This window comes from Sphaerodactylus townsendi, linkage group LG10, assembly GCF_021028975.2.
Source record: "Sphaerodactylus townsendi isolate TG3544 linkage group LG10, MPM_Stown_v2.3, whole genome shotgun sequence".
NCBI classification, from domain to species: Eukaryota; Metazoa; Chordata; class Lepidosauria; order Squamata; family Sphaerodactylidae; genus Sphaerodactylus; species Sphaerodactylus townsendi.
The window spans coordinates 37,652,462-37,671,320 of NC_059434.1; the positions used below are offsets into that span (position 1 = coordinate 37,652,462).

Consider the following 18,859-nt stretch of genomic DNA (forward strand, 5'->3'; position numbering starts at 1 on the left):
ACATGTGGGGTGCTGCGTAATTAATGGCAACCTGTAAAAGGATGAAAAGGCAAACCAAGAGAACAACATGGAGAAATAAAGAAAAAAATACTAAGTCATCAGTGTCACTCAACAGTCAGGGTGAAATTACTTACAGCAATAAAATTCAGATTATAAGAATTTCAGATTGTTCAGATTATAAGATTTCAGAAATTCAGATTATAAGAATTTCCTAAACTGCCCAATTCATAATTTTATCACACGAGACATGCAAATGTTTCAAACACAGTTTTCATCAGTCTGTCTCTTTTACACACACACACACACACACACACACACACACACACACACACACACACACACACACACACACACACACACACACACACACACACACACACACACACACACACACACACACACACACACACACACACACACACACACAGACCTCTTATTTTAATAAACAAGTTAGCACATACTGTAATTTTATATTTTTGGACTCTGTCAGTCCTCCTTGATCAAAAATCAAGCCACTTCATCTCATCTCACAACAATGAGCATGATCTAGGGGGAAAACACCTCTAATGCAATTTTACCTAGTTGAATTTTGATTGTCAGTGATACTCTATCCTTCACCCTGCTGCCTCTTCTGAAATTCAGGGAAATATTTTAGCAGTCATTTCCATTAACTCCAAAGATTTACTAGACCGAGGGACACCATTTGAAGCATTATTTACAAAAGACACAATTTTTAAAGAAGTAGGAACCTATTATATATTGCACCTTCTTTTTCTGACACAGAAAAAAATGCAGATATTTTCATTTTCATTTTTAAAATGGAAAATACTATTGCTTCATAAAACCTCTAACAGATCACGATAAAATCAGTAGTGCTGGGAAAGTCTGTAGTTCTCTTAATTGAAAGTGTTTATAGGGTAAGACAAAATTGACCTTTTCTCCACTGGAATCAAGGCCTGCTGAGTTTACCTGCAAACCACAGCAGTTATTCTCAGTGGATTGTTTTTATTTCATTCTGCAGGAAACCAGCACTCAATGTGGCTGTAACTTAAGCAAGAGCATAGCTTTAAAATGTGTAAAGACTTAAGGAATGTTTCTGTTAGTTGAACTTGGAACATTGCTATCTTTGAATAGTAGACTTTCTAGCCTAGCTTTAGGTGAAAAATTACTACACCTTAAATCAAAAACCAACAACCACCACCACCTGATCTGATGCAAACGACTATTAATAATCATGAAATATACACTGCATCCTCTGACAGTCACCCATCATCCTTTGATTGTAACCCTGTTCCTATTCTCAACTTTCTTCCTACAAAATCTTAAAAGAAGTGAGAAAGAGATTTGCAGAATGTTTTCCTAACTTCCTCCCTGCATCTCTCATTTGCTTCTCAAAACTCAAGACTATAAAAAGTTTAGGACGTCAATACCGTTCAGCTTTACCACTCACTAGAATGCCTTAAAATCATTTTAGAAAGTGGATTTCATGCAATGTTATCTGAGTACTGAGTCTGGATTGTGTGAGTCCAATTACCAACATGGATAAGGTGACCAGATTTTAACACTGGTAAAATGGGACACCATTGACCTTCACGCCCCGCCGCCAGACCTACCCAGGCTCTCAGGGTCCCCAGGAGGCACAAAACATGTCAAGGGACCCACGATGCAATACCCGTAGAGGCACGCCTTCTTCCGTTTAACCCGAGATGGACTGATAAAGAAAAAGGATTAGCTTCTTCCAGATCCTTTTTTCAAATACCTTAACTCAGCAGAGCTGCAGCCCTCTAACATCACTCCCGTAACCTCATTAAAGCCCTTTCTTAGGCACAGAGGTGTAGCTAGAGGAAATGGAGCCTGGTGCAAAATCCTGGAGTTTTACTGCCCCACCCTGTGGGACCTGGCTTCCCCAAGACCAAAAGGCCACCCCTCCCCCCACACTTATGACCAAAGAACAATTTTTTGCAACGTGTTATCTCCAAAGGAGTCACAATCACATTATAGAACATGCCGCAACTCACAAATCTGAACACATGCCCCAACTCACAAATCTGAGCTCCCTAGTTGAAACAATATTGAAAGTGATGCTGTTTGGGGGGGTGAGTAGGGTGGAGTGAATCCACCACTGAAACAGCATCACTTTTAATGTTGTTTTAGACCTAGAGAACCCAGATTCTCCCTTTAAATCCCACTTTAAAGGGAGAATCACTGGGCTCCCTACTTTAAACAACATTGAAAATGATGCTGTTTCAGGGTAGATTCCCCACCCACCCCACAAACAGCATCACTTTCAATGTTGGTTGTTGTGTGCTTTCTCCAGGCTGCGTGACTGTGTTCTGGTAGATCGATGTTCCCTCAATGTTTCACCTGCCTGCATCTGTGGCTGGCATCTTCAGAGGTGTATCACAGAGAGAGAGTCTGGTATACACTGTGTCCAGACTTCTTCTTATTACAGACTCCTCTCTGTGATACGCCTCTAGAAGATGCCAGCCACAGATGCAAGCCCGAAACGCTGATTAGGAACAAGATCTACCAAACCACCGACACACGGCCAGAACGCCTAATGCATAAACGACAACCAGTTGAATCCCATCTGTGAAAGCCTTCAACAATACTTTCAATTTTTTTTTTAATCTATGAGAGCCCAGATTCTCCCTTTAAATCCACTCCAGAGAGGGACCAATATCTGGGGGAAAATTGGTGTGCCTGTCAGGGTAGCAATGGTTAAAGCAGTACCAAAATTTTCAGGCTACTTTTCAGGAGACTATATCCTGATGATACTTTCACCCAGGTTTGAGTGAAGTTTGGTTCAGGGGAGTCCAAAGTTGTATGGACCCCCCAAAAGGGGTTCTCCCATTCCCCATTGTTTCCAATGGGAGCTAATAGTAAACCATAAACCATACTTCACCAAACCTGGCTGGTATCAGCAAGAGTCTAACCTGATGATACCACCGTACTTCACCAAAACTGGCTGGTATCCCAGCAAGAGCTCATATCCTGATGATACCACCCAGGGTTGGTGAAGTTTGGTTCAGGGGGTTCAAAGTTATGGACCCTCAAAGGGAAGCCACATCTACTATTAGCTCCCACTGGAAACCATGGGGAATGGTGGCACCCCTTTTGGGGGTCCATAACTTTGGACTCCCTCAACCAAACTTCACCAAATCCTGGCTGATATCATCAGGAATGTCACCTGATGATAACCTGAAATTTTGGTGCCGCTAGTCTAAACATTGCACTCCCTGCAGGCCGACAAAGAAAAACACTAAAATATTTTTAAAATGCATTTTTGAGGTTTGGGCAGCCCCTTCAGGCATGCGCCCGGTGCATCGCACACCCCTTCGGCCCCTGGTGGCTATGCCACTGCTCCCCAGTGCCTACCAAATCTAAGGCTTTCCTTCTTGCATCACTTCCTCATCATTCATTGAGCCCCCTAATTTCTGCCTGCTCAGTGGATCTGTGCATGGAACTGATAGCAGTTCTGAGAATACTATCTTGGAGATTCTGGTCTTTAACTTTCTACCTACTGATGTACCTTCTTCCTCCAGGTTTACACAACTACAATAAGCAGATTGCATTGACATCTTTCTTGTCTTCTTAGTAGACAAAAGTGAAGCCTGAAGGTTTCCGGTCACGTTTAAAAGTTTCTGGCCTTTTGGAAGCCACATAAAGGACAGGAGTTCTCAGAAACATGCACAGGAGAAACCTGGGGCACTAAATTTCTAAACTGATGTTTAAATATACAGGCCAACTGGCCAGATTCCAAGGCTGGTGGCCTGGTGCTGGCATTGAGCAGGCTTCCAAAGAACTGAGTCCCCTCCCAGATCACAGAAAACACAAGAATCTCTTTTGTGGTGGGGGCTATGGGTGAAATTGATGCTAAACTGATGCTTAAATATACAGGCCAACTGGCCAGATTCCACACAGAAAAAAAATCCCCAAAACTTCTTATTTTTTGAAGGAAAAAGCCCCTCCAAAACTCAAGCCTAACTGAAACAGCCCAGGGTAGCCTTGAGAAGGGGACAGCCATTCATATGGCTAGCTTATTTCAACAAACTGGAAGGGGGACTAAGTGTAAGGTCTCTCAGTACAACAGTCAGTAAAAACATAAGAAAGAGCCTGCTGGAACAGACCAGAGACCATCTAATCTGGCACTCTGCTACTCGCAGCGGCCCACCAGGTGCCTTTGGGAGCTCACATGCAGGATGGGAAAGCAAGGGCTTCTGCTGCTGCTGCTCCTGAGCACCTGGTCTGCTAAGGCCTTTGCAATCTCAGATCAAGGAGGATCAAGATTGGTAGCCATAGATCGACTTCTCCTCCATCAATCTGCCCAAGCCCCTTTTAAAGCTATCCAGGTTAGCAGCCATCACCACCTGCTGTGGCAGCATATTCCAAACACTAATCACGTGTTGCATGAAAAAATATTTCCTTTTATTAGTCCTAATTCCTCTCCTAAGCATTTTCAATGGATGCCCCCTGGTTCTAGTGTTCTGAGAATAATAATAGAAACTCTTCATAAGCTCAGAAGCCTTCACTGAACTGGGTCAGGCACCATAAAAGCAAAAAAGCAAGAACTGGGAGTCTCTGCTAAGCTAACATTTAATACTAGCAACAATCCAAAGTCCCCCTCCCCCCCCCACCACTATTCAACCAGCATCTTCCAGAATACCACAATAGAGACCTTGGTTTAGAACAACAGAAACGAGAAGGGGAATTGTTTTAGCAGCTCAAGTTCATCACCTATGAATTGCCATTGAAAGACACAGCAATTAAGACTGCAAAAGGGCTGTTGCATGATGAGCTAAGAGAAAACAAAACTGGTTTTTCCCCCAGCAAACAACACAAAGCACCCATGAATTTCACCACTCCACCCCCCTCCTCTCAACTCCCAATCTTTCTCCCCCCCCACCTCGTTGGGGAGATCGTGAGGAAGTTCTCTCCCTCTCCTTCCATCCACCAGCGAGCAAAGCAGCCAAAGGAAAACCAGAGCGGAGATCCCAGTCCACAAAAAGTCCCAACTCCTGTGCTTGCTAGGCTAGCTGTGGAGACTGGAGTGAGTCGTCAGGCTCCAAGTCTCTGCAGGGAGGGGGAAGGGGAGTTGAGCAGTCAATTGCTCCTTTTGCTTAGGGCTGCTCAGGGCTCTCACCGTTGATTGCTCTGGCCTGGCTGCCGGGCTGGCTGCTGCTGGCTTGGCTTCTTTGGGATGCGGAGGAGCCGGAGGCCACAGCTGAGCAGCAGACTGACGAGGGGGAAGGTAGAGCGGCCGGGGAGAATTTTGCGCCCCCCATGTGACCCATAGCCGTGCGACCGGTGCGTTGGGCAGCCCCTGTCACCGTCACCAGCACGAGACAGCCAAGGAGAGCCAGCAAAAATCGGGACTTTTTTACAAGGCGGAGGGACGCGGGAGAAATTGTTAAAAATCGGGTGGGTCCCGCCAAAAGCGGGATGCCTGGTCACTATAAACATGGACCGGGCAGAATGAACTTTAAAAAGTAAAATTTTTAATTTGTATGAAGGGAAATATGATTTTTTGTAACATGATTAAAAGGAGAAAGCATCTCAGATTAACAAAACTGGAAAAGAAAAATGCAGTGCCTTTCCTAGCACAGGTCGCAGTGCGCACTTGGTTCCAAACATCCTTTGTTCCCCAGTCATCTCAAAATGGCATCTACTGCATGTTATGCAACTTCAGGCAGCCATGTGCAGCACCTAATGGGCACCGGGAATATATCTGACTTCCTGATTTATAATGGAGGTATCGCTGTTTTCTAAATCTAGTGTTATCATGCTGATTTAATTATATGTTACAGCATGACTAATGTAATGTGTTTTTCATGGAGATGCTCCTAAAGACAACTTGGGAGCTTTAACAGGTACAGAATACAGTCGTCTGCTATTTGGAGCTAGCTACAGCAAGCATATGCCAAGCCAAAGCAATGAAGCACCTTCATTCATAGCAAGGACATCTTTCAGGACCAAAAAACCATATCCAGCCAATGTTTCATGGACTGTTATTGAAATTAGCATTTTATTTACTACTGTTTTAATAAGGTTATGAAATAGTTGTGTGGAAAGACTTTACACAACAAATTATAGCCAAGAATGAATATTTATGGCTTTGTTTCATTCATTAATGGCTGATTCATTTGACTGAAGGTCTTAAGTCAGGCCATGCTAAATTATTCCTATATAATCTCATTATTATTAGTATATGTATGTATTTTATCTACTTTATTTCTAGATTTATAATTAGTGCCTTTTAATTATTTTTTCAAGGTTTTTAGTCTCATCCCTGTCATTAAAAGTACATATTTTCCTTCAATATAATCACCACCAAGAAGAATTCTGCCATGGCTAAAGTAATCCTCTGATCATTATTCTTTAATAAAAATGGTACTATCTTAGTTCTATCAAGAGACACTGAGTTCCTTCTAATATTTATGGCTAACTTATCAGTGGCTAGAAAATGGAGTTTGTAATAAAATAAAAAATAAGGCCATCTTATTTATCATAGATTCAATGTACTCCACTATATGTGCAATATAGGATTTCCTGACTGCTAAGGAAATACCACCCATTGCTGATACCATCCCTTCTTTTATTAGTTTTCTAATTTTGTGCCTGCACTATCCAAAAAGAATTTGACAGGGAGCTGATTCTCTACTTCCTTGATGTGAGAAAATCTGTAAATAAGCAATTATAGAGCAATCAAAGCCTGAAGTCCTTTTTTATAAATGTGACAGGACTATCTTTTAAAATCCTCTTTCATTTCCCTAAGATTGCCAACTCTGCAAATAAAAAAAAGTACGGATGTGCACCCAAAGAAAGATTGAAAAGATTAGACTTGTTTATTTTAGAAAAGAGATGAGAATGTGATCAAAACTATATCAAATATTGAATGGTGATGAGAAGACAGGTAGAGGGCTTAGTCTTCTCATAACACAAGGAAAAAAGGGAAATTAAGAACTGATAAAAAAAGAAAATTACATTTCCATAATGGTGTTGTCAGATTGCGGAAATCACATTGTAGGACACCAGATATTTGGAAAGATTCAAGGTAAAAGAAGACATTTTCTGCAAATGACAGAAGATTCTTTATGAAAAGGTATGTGCCATACAAAACTATATTTTCCTTAAATAGCTGCTTGAATTTCAAACTATAATGCAAGCAAACTTTTCAGTAATAGAATAATATCTTCCATGCTTACCTCTTATAGGGCCTTTCCAACTTACTGCTGTGCAAGGAACGTACAATCTTTAACTCAGCTGCTGAATTGACCCTAATATTTTCCCTGTAAACTGGAATGCAGCTTCAACTGAAAATGAATTTCCTTCACACTTTCACCACAAAGCGATATTGTTGGGAAAACATTATAATCTTCTATGAGGCTTCACAATTGGTTACCGAGGTTGCAAAAAGTGTAATAAGCACCTATTAGTTAGTATCCATGATACCATTGGTGATAAGCAAATCACATCCTCTTTGCTCACACAGAAGTGCAGCTCATTAAAATGGTGCTCAGAGTGAGCCCTGGGCACCATGCCCCCCACAGCAGTGCCCACCATGTTGGGGAGCACAGCTGAGCACCAGCAAGCAGGACTTGCCCTGCCCCAACCTCCACATGGAGGTTGCGAGCAGGGCCAGCTGCACTCAGCCCACCCAGTCTCCATGTGGAGGAGGCCAGTCAGCTAGCTTCACACCTTATCTCCACATGGAGGTTAGGAGTGTGGCTATCCAGACTCACCCTGCTCCCATCTCCACCTAGAAACCAGAGCAGCAAGGACCTGTTTGATCATGACATTAGCTCAGAAACTGACCAGAGAGCAAAACAGTTGAGTGGGAAACAGCCTTTTCCCCCCCACTGACATCTCTGATGTGTGGAAAGCACCCAGAAGCTGCCTCTTTTTAAGACATTACCAGACATCTTTGTTTGGATATGCCAAGAGAAAAGACATCCCACAAATGTCTTTTTCAGGGTATGTTTTTGAAACAGCATGATAGGAATTCACATGGCACATCTGTTGGTGGATTCCTAGCACATCTCTCCATATGGCAATTTAAAGGGTTACCAGTCTCCAGATTTTTCAAAATTCTTTGTTCCTGTATGTATAACTTACTGCACCCCACATCAACACAAAAATGTACATATGTTCACACATATTACCTTCACAGCACTCAAGTGTACAAAGCAGAGTGAGATGATTGTATTTTCCTGTCCAATCCATTCCCTTTTCTGTACTTTACATGATGGGATACCATCCAGATTCCCCAAATCACTTCTGCAATGAAATACTCAGAACCATACAAAGAAACTCTTTGTGAAAGTACTATATGCTGTACAGCACAATTAGGCAATTTATTTAGAATATGCTTCTTTTGAAAGCCACATTTTGCAAACTGAAATAGTCACAACTGTAAAAGTTATCAGTTCTGTGTCTCACCTGAATATTCCTAGGTGATTAAAAACAGCAGCCCTATTCTATCCCTCAGCATTCTGTAAGACCGAATTATTAATCACGTCTCCTGTGGCACTTGCAAACTATCTTTCAAGCCTGCTAGCACTTGGAAAGTGAACCTATCCTTTACAGAAGCCACTGCCTTGTTCCATTGGGGCTGTTTGTCAGTTTCTCCACAGTGACACTATATCACGTTGTAATGCACTGCACCGTAAATCACAGTCTAATTTACTTGTCACCATGTTGTGACACTTGGTTAAAAATGCTTTTTAATTGCAACAATAAATTATGCATTAACAATCCTTCATGGCAGGCTTAATACTACATCAGAATATTTTTCGTCCTGGGCAAAATAATACTGAACAATGTTGACACTAAATTTGGAATGAGGTTTTAAGAGATATATGAGGAAGAGGGTGCAGTGGTAATAAAATAGTGAGCAAAGGAAAAATTTCTCCACTCTGGCTTCCCCAAAAGATTGTAAGAGCTTTGGCTTTGCTGTATAGCTCTAGACAGAATTGGAATTCTGTCCAAGATAGAATCAGGCAGTTATTCAGGTAGTTGTATGAGATTTCCAGTTTCTGGTGGATAATGTTCCCTTGCCAAATTCAACTGCCTCTGTACTGGTAGCCCTGGTGCTTACTAGTACTTGTTTTCATTTCTCATATTCTGTTTATCAAAGGCAGTAGTGCCAAACCCATAAACATTCTCCACAATAATCTTGAATTTTTTGGAAAAAAAATCAGTTCCTGAACTTCAAGGTTCCTTTTCAGCAGTTATTTAGTATGAAGTCAAAATCTGTATTTATTGTTTAATTGCTGCTGAATTTTAATGAGTTAGATTTTATGTTATATTGATTTACTGTTCTGGAAACAGTTATGTTGTGAGCCGCCTCGAGCCCTTCGGGGATGAGGCGGCCTATAAATTTAATAAATAAATAAAAGGAGCTATCTTGCTAAAAAAAATCATTACTACATAAAGCTTGGCAAAGTAAACTGCAGAGGTGAATAGAATTGTTCAAAGAACTCCTATTAAAATAGATATACAAGGTCTGGGTAGATCATACCCTTAGGTGACATGCTGGGGTACCTACCCTGACATTTTTTTTAGAAGCGCTCTAAGCTAACATTTCCATGACCTTTGACTAAAAATTCTGTATTTTTCAACTTCTAGCATTTTAGGATGATGACCTTTTATGGTTTTTGTTTTGTTTGGGGGGTATTTCAGCATATAAAAAATAATCAAGAAACAGTCAAAGAGATCATAAGATTTTCTGTCTCAGTCTGTCACATCTATCAGCTCATCTGATTTAATCAAAGGATAATTTCAACATAAGCATTTTAGGATATATTGAAGACTGATAGTTTATGTGTTTTGTCTTTGAAGTCTGTGACCTACTTTTGAAAAAACTAAATCATCCAATAATAAAACTGTACCAGATACTGAAAACTCTGGGGACTCTTTCCTCCCTACACATTCCAGTGCCCAAGACTAGTAGAAACACAAGTGGGGATACAATAGGTTTGTCTTAGCACAATTGGCTAATGTGATATTTTTCTTGTGTTTCCACTTGTACAAGAACTCTAGGCACAAGTGGAATTTTCACAGGATCCAACCTGTGAAAAAGAACCTTGAGGAAAAGAACCCTGAAAACCTTGTGAAAATAAGAATCTGAGGAATTTGAGGTAATTTCTCCAACTAGCATGAAAAACAAGCCAATTCTGGGATCATGATGTCTTGAAATTCAAAATGACAGGTCTGTATCATGTGGTCAGCATACATTGCATGACTACCCTACATCTGGTCACATGTCGCTTTTGGCCTGACTTTGTAATTCTGATAGAGTATCACAACTAAGGCAAGGAACTACTGTTGAGTCAATGATATAGTGAATTTATTATGGCTATTACTTCTTCATGAAAGTGCAAGAGTAGTGGTTACTACTTCAACATCAGCCACTTCCTCCTCCTCATTTAGAGACTATGGTAGCCACATTTCGATATGGACCAGCCTACTTGTGAGTAAAACTTACAGCAGTTCCAGTTGTTTCTAGAACACTCCAGTTGTTTCTAGAACACTTACATTACATTACATTATTTAAAGGCTGCAAATATGCAATATACATATTTACATAGCACAACATAGCTTTATAACCAAATATCCCTCAAAACAAAATGTCAGGTTATCAGCCCAGCAGAGGAAAAGATCAGCATTCCTCCTTCGATATAAAAATTAGACCTATATTCTACTTTCTGCATAAATGGGGCAGATATGCAATCAAATAAATGCTGTTTTCACTATTGTGTCTATGTTGGTCTAGAATTATTGCCCTCTAATAACTCTGTGCTAATCTAAGTGTGGCACTCTCCCTCCCCCTCCTGCGGCTGGGGCTGACAAGCCGTCCCACTGTCCCTTTCCGAGGTGTTGGTCTCCTCGTCTGCAGCCCCGGTCTTTGGGGCTCCTAATGAAGTCAGCTGCCTGAACCACAGGGTGCCCCCTGAGGGGAAGGTGCCCTCCCTACCGGCTGGGCTCGCCCTACGCGCGTCTGGGGTTGGTAGCCCCTCCAACCGGGGGACTGCCGCCCCTTATCGAGTCAGTCTTTCTTTCCTCCTCCTCACGCTTCCCTGGTCCTTCCCCGCGCTCTTTCTCTCCTCTCCTCTTCGCCTCTCCGTTCTCTCTCCCTTCTCTCTCTTCCTCCTTGCTCTCTCTTTCTCCTCTCTCTTTCACCTCGCTCTCTCTTTCTCCTCTTTCTACCACCTCTCCACCTTCACTCCCTTCCGCCTCTTCATCCAGCCACCCTATCGCTAGCCTCCGTGTCTCCTCTCCCACCGCTCCTTCCCCGACCGTTCCCAGCCTCCGCAGCTCCCTCCCACGCCCTGTTGCGGCCAGCCTCGCTCTTCCACCCTGCCTTCCTTTTTCAAGCCTCGGCCGGGCTCCTGGGGCGTGCCTCGCCTCGTTCTCGCCCCGATCGGGCCCGGCCGATGGCTTCAGCAGCTGCAGCTGCGGCTCCGGCCACAGCTGCGCCTCGTTGCGGCCGTCTCCCGGCCGCGCTGGGTCCTCGCCGGTGTTTCTTCGGCGGGGCCAGCCCCCGCCGGGTCCCGCTGCCACGGCTGCTGGCCCCGTCCCTTGGCCGGTCGAGGAGTCACCAAGAGGCGAGCTTAGCCCAGCGGCGAGCCTCGGATGCACTAAGTAAGATATAAATGTCAAAATAAAATTACAACTAACCTGTTCAGTTAAAATGCAAACAGTTAATATGTGCCATCCACATAAGGTATTAACAGTGGTGGTTTGCCATTACCTTTTTCTTCCTTTATGATCTTCCCTCCAAGTAGTGACCATATTTACTTATTTATGTCTCACAAGAACGGGCTAGTTTGGGCTATTAGGGCTGTTCTACTACTTTCACATCAGACTAAAATGAGGAATACTGATCTGAGTGAGCCAGTGTGGTGAAATGGTAAAGTGCAGGTGGACTTTAATCTGGAGAACAGGGTTTGATTCCCCACTCCTCCACATGAGCAGAGGACTCTTACCCGATGAACCAGATTTGTTTCCCCACACACTTATGAAGCCTGCTGGATCACTAGCCATAGTTCAGTCAGTCACAGTAGCGCTAGTCACAGTTCAGTCAGTCACAGTAGCGCTAGTCACAGTTCAGTCAGAACTCACTCAGGCCCACCTGTCTTACAAGGTGTTTGTTGTAAGGAGAGGAAGAGAAAATGAGTTTTTAAGTTGCCTTAAGACTCCTTACAGGAGAGAAAGGTGAAGTATAAATCCAAACTCTTTTTCTTCTGCATGCTCCCAGTAAAACACTGATATTGTTCAATTTTCTGTTCAAGTCCCTCTCATATATGAAATCTCATATCTCATAACAGAGGTAGAAATTTTCCCCTGCAAGAATTTGAGGCTGCTCTTTTGGGTCAAGTTTGTACTACTTCTCTTCCTTCCTTAACACAGTTACTAGCCCTCTTGGATGAAAACTGGCAACAGGATTGGACAACAGAGATACATGGGAATGGTGTCACAAACACCCGCAATGGCATTTCCAATTGCATAGCCAGAAAGACAACACAGTGTCACATGTTACATTTAGTGTTTCTTCCAAACTGTATACAAACCATAAAAATCAGGTAATTCATACAGCATCAAACAACAGGGCAATGTCACTTCTAATTTCCATTCCAACTCCATTTCCCACCTGGCACTCCATTAAGTACCAGTGAAAGAAAGGAAAGTGCCATCAGGAGTTCCTCTGCTGGTACCAGGCACCTGGCAATCCTAAATCTTAACTCCAATCCAAGCCCACTTTAGATCACACATAAGCTATGGTGCTTCTGCTGTCTACTCCATAGTGATTCTTTTTTACCCTCCTCCCCAACCCAAAAGGCATTTTGACTAGTATAGTCCTATGATCACAAATCAGTACAAACACATAGGAATAATTCAAATTCAGCAACATCTCTATGCAAAGGTTGTAATCTTAGCTCATTTGAAACCCATTTGATTTATAGTATTGACTATAAAGGTATCATGATATCTCAGTCTAGTGAAAAATGAATCTTTGAAAGAGGCAAATAGATCTGTCTTTATGATGAAAGATTCAAATAATAATATTATTTTTTATATTTCTCTCCCAGCAGTCACACCAAGTGTTTTTGAAAGAGATTCCTGTCAACATTATCAGGAGGGCTGCATTACAAAACAACCACACACACTACAGAGTTTTAGTAGAAAAAGCTGATGTAAACGTTTTTTTCAAAACCTTTGTGTCAAAAGGAGGATCAATTACATCTGTATGTATGACATACCACTCCAAGAGAGCCATTTGCAATGATACACCATTGTGTAGGCTAAGAGCACATTATCACCTGGATAAGGCTTAATTCAAAAGCTTATAGGCTCCAAAAAACTAATAATTGACATAAGGTGACTTTCTGGCTACATGTGAATTGCAACAATTGACATGAAGCCTATCAAGTATACAAATACTTAAGTTCTGTGACTCCAACAGCATTTTTAAACAAGCTGTGACATTGATCTAGTGCAAGAAAACCCACTAAAAAAGATAAACTGCCTTCAAAGAAGTATTTCCAGAAATAATTGCACATATAAACTCAGCAAGTTACCATCTTTTAGACTTGCTATAAAACTTTTGAATGGATAAAATGGGAAGTCTGAAAATTTCTGAAGAGAAATTCCTAATTTTGAGCAAACTATTATTTGTTGTTGATGTTACAGCTGATTCACACGAGTAAGTACCTTCAAATTACCTGTATATACTCATGTATAAGTCAACCCGCATATAAGTCAAGGCACCTAATTTTACCAAAAAAAACTGGGAAAACTTATTGACTCAAGGGTGTGAAATGCAGCAGCTACTGGTAAATTTCAAAAATAAAAATAGATACCAATAAAATTACATTAATTGAGGCATCAGTAGGTTAAATGTTTTTGAATATTTATTTCAGAGAAAAACAGTAAACTAGCTCTGTAATTGAAAAAAGGGTCAACAAGAACAATATGGTCTCAACAATAACTTTAAAAGTACAAAAACCTTAGCTCAATCAGCAATCAAGCTAAAACACAAGAGTTAAAATCCTTCAAAACTGGATTCCTCATCATCATCTGTATGTCCAAATGTAACCCAACTCAGATTTTAAGAGGGATATTATCAGAAATGGAAAAGGAGTTCAAGTCTTTGCCAGTGTGATCCCACCTTGTGACCCTTAACATTCACCAGACTTACAACAAAAGAAACTTTAAATCTGTTTGCTGTTTCATAAACAATAGTGTGCAGTATAACAATGAAATATGGCAAACCAATACAGAAACAATAATCAACATATAATTGTTCTGGCCTGCTATGCAAAACAGACTAGCAAGGTCTCAGTCCTTTACAGTTCTCTCTAGCTGTATACAGATTCCAGTCCTCTTAACTCTGTGAAGTTGACTGGCTCCAGCTACAAGCAGCACCCATTATAACTTTTTATAACAGGAAACCAAAATACAAACTAATAGTAAATCAATATTAACACAATATCCCATTCTCAACAATTAATACAAATATTCTCATACCTGACATAGTTCTTAACAGTTCTGAGAAAATAGAGCCTTTTCTTCCTTATGTGGACAATCTGAGCTCATTAGCTCCCCCTATAGGCACATACAGCAAATACTGTACGTGCTTGAGTATAAATCGACCCGAATATAAGTCGAAGGAGGATTTTTTCAGCATAAAAATTGTGCTGAAAAAGTCGAGTTATACACAAGTATATATGGTATGTGCTTTCATTCTAGTGGAATAAATCATTTTTATAATCATTGGGGCCGGTTCAACTTTTTTGCCATTCAAGTAAATTTGCTGGCCCCTCATCCATTAGCTCCTAAACTGCATAACATGGGTTCATAGAAAATAACTTTAAAACTCCTAAGATAGAATACCTTATTCAAATATGTAGTATACATTTCTTGCAAGAAATCATAGCTCCATGACAGAATACATTTCAGTGTATGTTACAATTGCTATTTTCCATTGTAAACAAGAAAGGGTTTTATGGCACCTTAAAGATTAACAGATTTCTTGGGATAGGATTTTCTATTATTTCCTTACACACATGTATATCCATAAACCTTCACAGAACTGTTGGTGATCCCTGGCCCCTCAATGATGCGGCTGGCTTCCACCCCGGGCCGGAGCCTTTACAGCTCTGGCCCCTGCCTGGTGGAACGCTCTTCCTCCAGCCACGCGGGCCCTGCGGGATCTTAATGAATTTTGCAGGGCCTGCAAGATGGAGCTGTTCCACCGGGCCTTTGGGGAGCCCGGCCGCTGAAGCCCCCCCCACTTTCTAAAATCTGTGGACCCTGCTGTTCCCCCTCCCTCTTCTTTCCTCCCCCCCCCCTCTTTTCTTAGGGGACTATGAGTAGGACACCATCGGTAATTTTGATAGATGCTGCATTTTAATGGGGGTCGATTTTAACTTATAGAGCCATATTTAATAACTATTTAAAATTTTGATTTTATTTGTGCTCTATCTATTTGTTTGTTCGCCGCCCTGAGCCCTTCGGGGGAGGGCGGTTTATAAATATAATAAATAATAATAATAATAATAATAATAATTTTCACAAAAACTGTTAATTTTCACAAAAGCTATAAAACTGTTAATCTTAAAATGTCACTTATCTCATTTGTTTTTGATGCAACAGACTAACCCAGTTACTACTCTGAAATCTGAGGAGCCAGATTCCAACCTGCCACCTGCATTGCTCGTTCCATATCCTTCTTGCCTCCAGTAAGAAACTGGAAACACAGCAGCACCCATCAGTTGGCTAGATTTGGCTAGCACCAATTGGTTGGCTAGATCAGTTGGTTTAAAGACTTCCAGTTGCTCCAGTTGTAGATATAACCGCCATATTTCTGTTGATCTGCATCTATTCCTCGTAGGCTAAATATGAATCATCCAAAGAAAAAACCTTATTGGAATTTTTTTTGGGGGGGGGATTAATTTACCAATCAACAACCCAGGCTATTCAATGGAGCCAAATAGCTTGGGAGCTGATAAAGCTGATAAAGTCAAACTTGATTTGGCTTTATTGGTTTTTGGAGAGTGTGTGTATGTGGGGGGGGGGGAGCGATGAACACTCAGATCTTCTTGCTTGCCCAAACTTGGGAGATGGAGGCTGGGGGTGGGGGAGAGCAGTCCCCCTTTGCAAGATCACTGCCCCCACCTTCAGGGCTTGGACAGCAGAAGCAGAGCATGCCAGAACCTGCATGCAAGATTGCCCTTCACCTCTGCTTGGACAGCAGAGGGAGGGGAATAGTGGACATGATCCTACATGTGGGGCTCAGCAGCCCCTCATTCAAGATCATCCCCCACCTATTCTGTTCATGCCATTTGGGGCTTGAACAGTAAAGGTGGGGGGAGAAATGGCCTGATCCTACATGCAGGGCTGAGCAGCCCTACATGTAAGATCACCCTCCTGCCTCTGCTGTCCAAGCCCCAAAGAGCTTGGACTGGAGAGTCTGGGAAAAGCGGGCTATATACTGCATGAGGGGTTGATGAAAATCTGTCCCCCGCCGGTGTTGAGAAGTACCAGTGGGGAGGCAGTTCTCTCTTTCCATTGTTTCCTCTCACTGAGTTCTCTCTTTCCATTGTTCTCTCTTTCCGTTGTTTCCCCCCACCAAGGGGAGAGGAAGAACTGAAAAATTTTGGGGTTTTTAAAATTCAAATATTTTTGATAAGAGTCTAATAAAGTTTAAAAAAAACACAAACACAAACTTTACCAATAGTCTTCATCCGTTCTCAAGCCTAATCATCAACTAAGACACCATGAAAACAACAAAGCAGAAAAGACAACAGGTTCACAGCAGAAGAAAATCCTATTAATATACAGAATAAATAGTTTGAGGAGAAGGGACAGAATACAGATAGGGTCAAAAGGATGATGGGATAAGCAGTGCACAATGATTTCCACAACTTCTTATCATGCATAACCTTATCCTGACACATCTAATTTCCTCTGTGCTTTTGGTTACCCTAAAGCAAGGGAAGAATCTAGTGATCATTTGCAGCAGCACTGTTCTGGTCTCATACCACCAGCCTGAATTAGTGTCTCAAAAACCTTAAGAACACCTCTAAAAGGACCCATAACAGAAATGATGTTCTTTTGTATTACAATTGAATACAGGCACCAACAACCAGGCATAGATAGAACAAATAATAAACTTGCTGAGTCATATTTGTTCCCAGGAAAGGGGTGATAACGCTCAGACAGAAACAATGAATCAATGTTGGGAAAACAGAATTTAACAAGCATTGCAGCCCAGCAGGAGTGGATCAGAAAATGCTGAGTTCATTAATATAGATAAGCATGCACAACAAGAGCATGAATACATGCCAAAAGTTAAATAAAAAAGAGACTTCAAGATCAAAACAAAATAGCAAAGGAAATTTCTCAAATTTACAGAACTTATGAAAGAACACCCACAGACTGCTGAAAAGGGGAATTGCATAGAATATAAGCTTTGTTGCCATAACTGTAGTCCTACTGGGAGAACCAAAGAAAGGTCTAACAGGATGGACAAATTTGACAGATCGGGTACAATTCATTTGGGAAACTCACCAGGACAATCCCAGTGAAAATGAATAGAAGGTAATCTGCCACACAGTGGACTGTTGCCGCTTCACTTCATTTCATTTCTAAGTTCTCCTCCAGGCAACGCAGTACATAGGGTCCTGTGAGTATAATTCATTATCTATAAACACACTCAAATCTGTGAAAATCAATTGCTATCAATATTGGTTTTGTGCCAATAATATTTAATTAGTAATGTAACAAGAATGAAAACAGCAGAGAAACTTTATGCTTCTTATTTTTAAAAAAGAAAATGTGCAGTTGTTATGGCTCTACGGATATGGAACCACACTTGCCAAACTGAACAAGTATTTCTAAGTTCTTCCTAACATCCACAAATATCTGCTAGACATATGCCTTCCCATTCATCCCATTTTGAAGGATTTTGAAAATTCAGAATAGTAAGCTGATGCTTGGAATACACGTGGTGGTTGAAAAATGTTGCTCTATTGTTTTTTGGAAAGTGACCCCAAGCAATGCTACAGAAGTATTGAAAACCTAATTCATGTCCTAAAGTCTGACTCGTGGAAAAAATGTTTTAAATCTTTGTCATGAGATTCTCTGGAGCCCCTGTATAGTATGTTTGACAATTATCATGAGAGCTTATATACCTAGTTTTCACTGATAAGTGGGGAAAGAGATGAAGTCAATGTTTACTTACATTCTGACCACAGAAGTGAGTACATATATTGCCAACAAATGAAGACATCATGTTATGCTTCCACAGTGGTCCTCACTCTAATCAGGCTTGATCCACCCCTGCTTTTTCCTCTGAAACTGCAAAGCAGTTACTACTGGTGCATATGTAAGCCACCTACTGTTTTCTTGATAGTGCTCAGTCTTCTACTGACACTGCTTTCTCCCTCTCTCAGGGGATTCTAGAGTTGAAAGGATTATATAATGCATTTCTGAGCCCTTCGGGGGAGGGTGGTCTAAAAATGAAATAAATAAATAAATAAAATAAAAAGTGTGACTTCTTTTTACTGCATAAGTAGTTGCACCTACCAAAGTTCTTTCATCTACAGAAAAATGCTTTATCTTTTAACTAGTAAAGATATCCTGCCCTTTTTCACAACTCAAAAACCTAGAAAGTTTATAACGCAGATTCTCAAGTCTACGTAGGAGCAACTTTCCACAAGTCAATGACGCTGCTTCAAAGTTCAATGTTACTGAAGGATCAGGAAATCAATCGAATAGATCTTTCTAGTATGCCTAAAAAGCAACTAGAAAGCAGCTATTTGGATTTCAGCTACCCAAATGGCTCTCCCAAGTA

At 41.2% G+C, this 18,859-nt stretch overlaps 1 protein-coding gene across 2 annotated transcripts in view; it reads right to left on the minus strand.

The window, feature by feature from the left end:
* GALNTL6 (polypeptide N-acetylgalactosaminyltransferase like 6) overlaps positions 1–18,859 on the minus strand; it is a 605,637-nt gene that overhangs the window by 529,244 nt on the left and 57,534 nt on the right. The gene's annotated exons all lie outside the window — the stretch shown is intronic.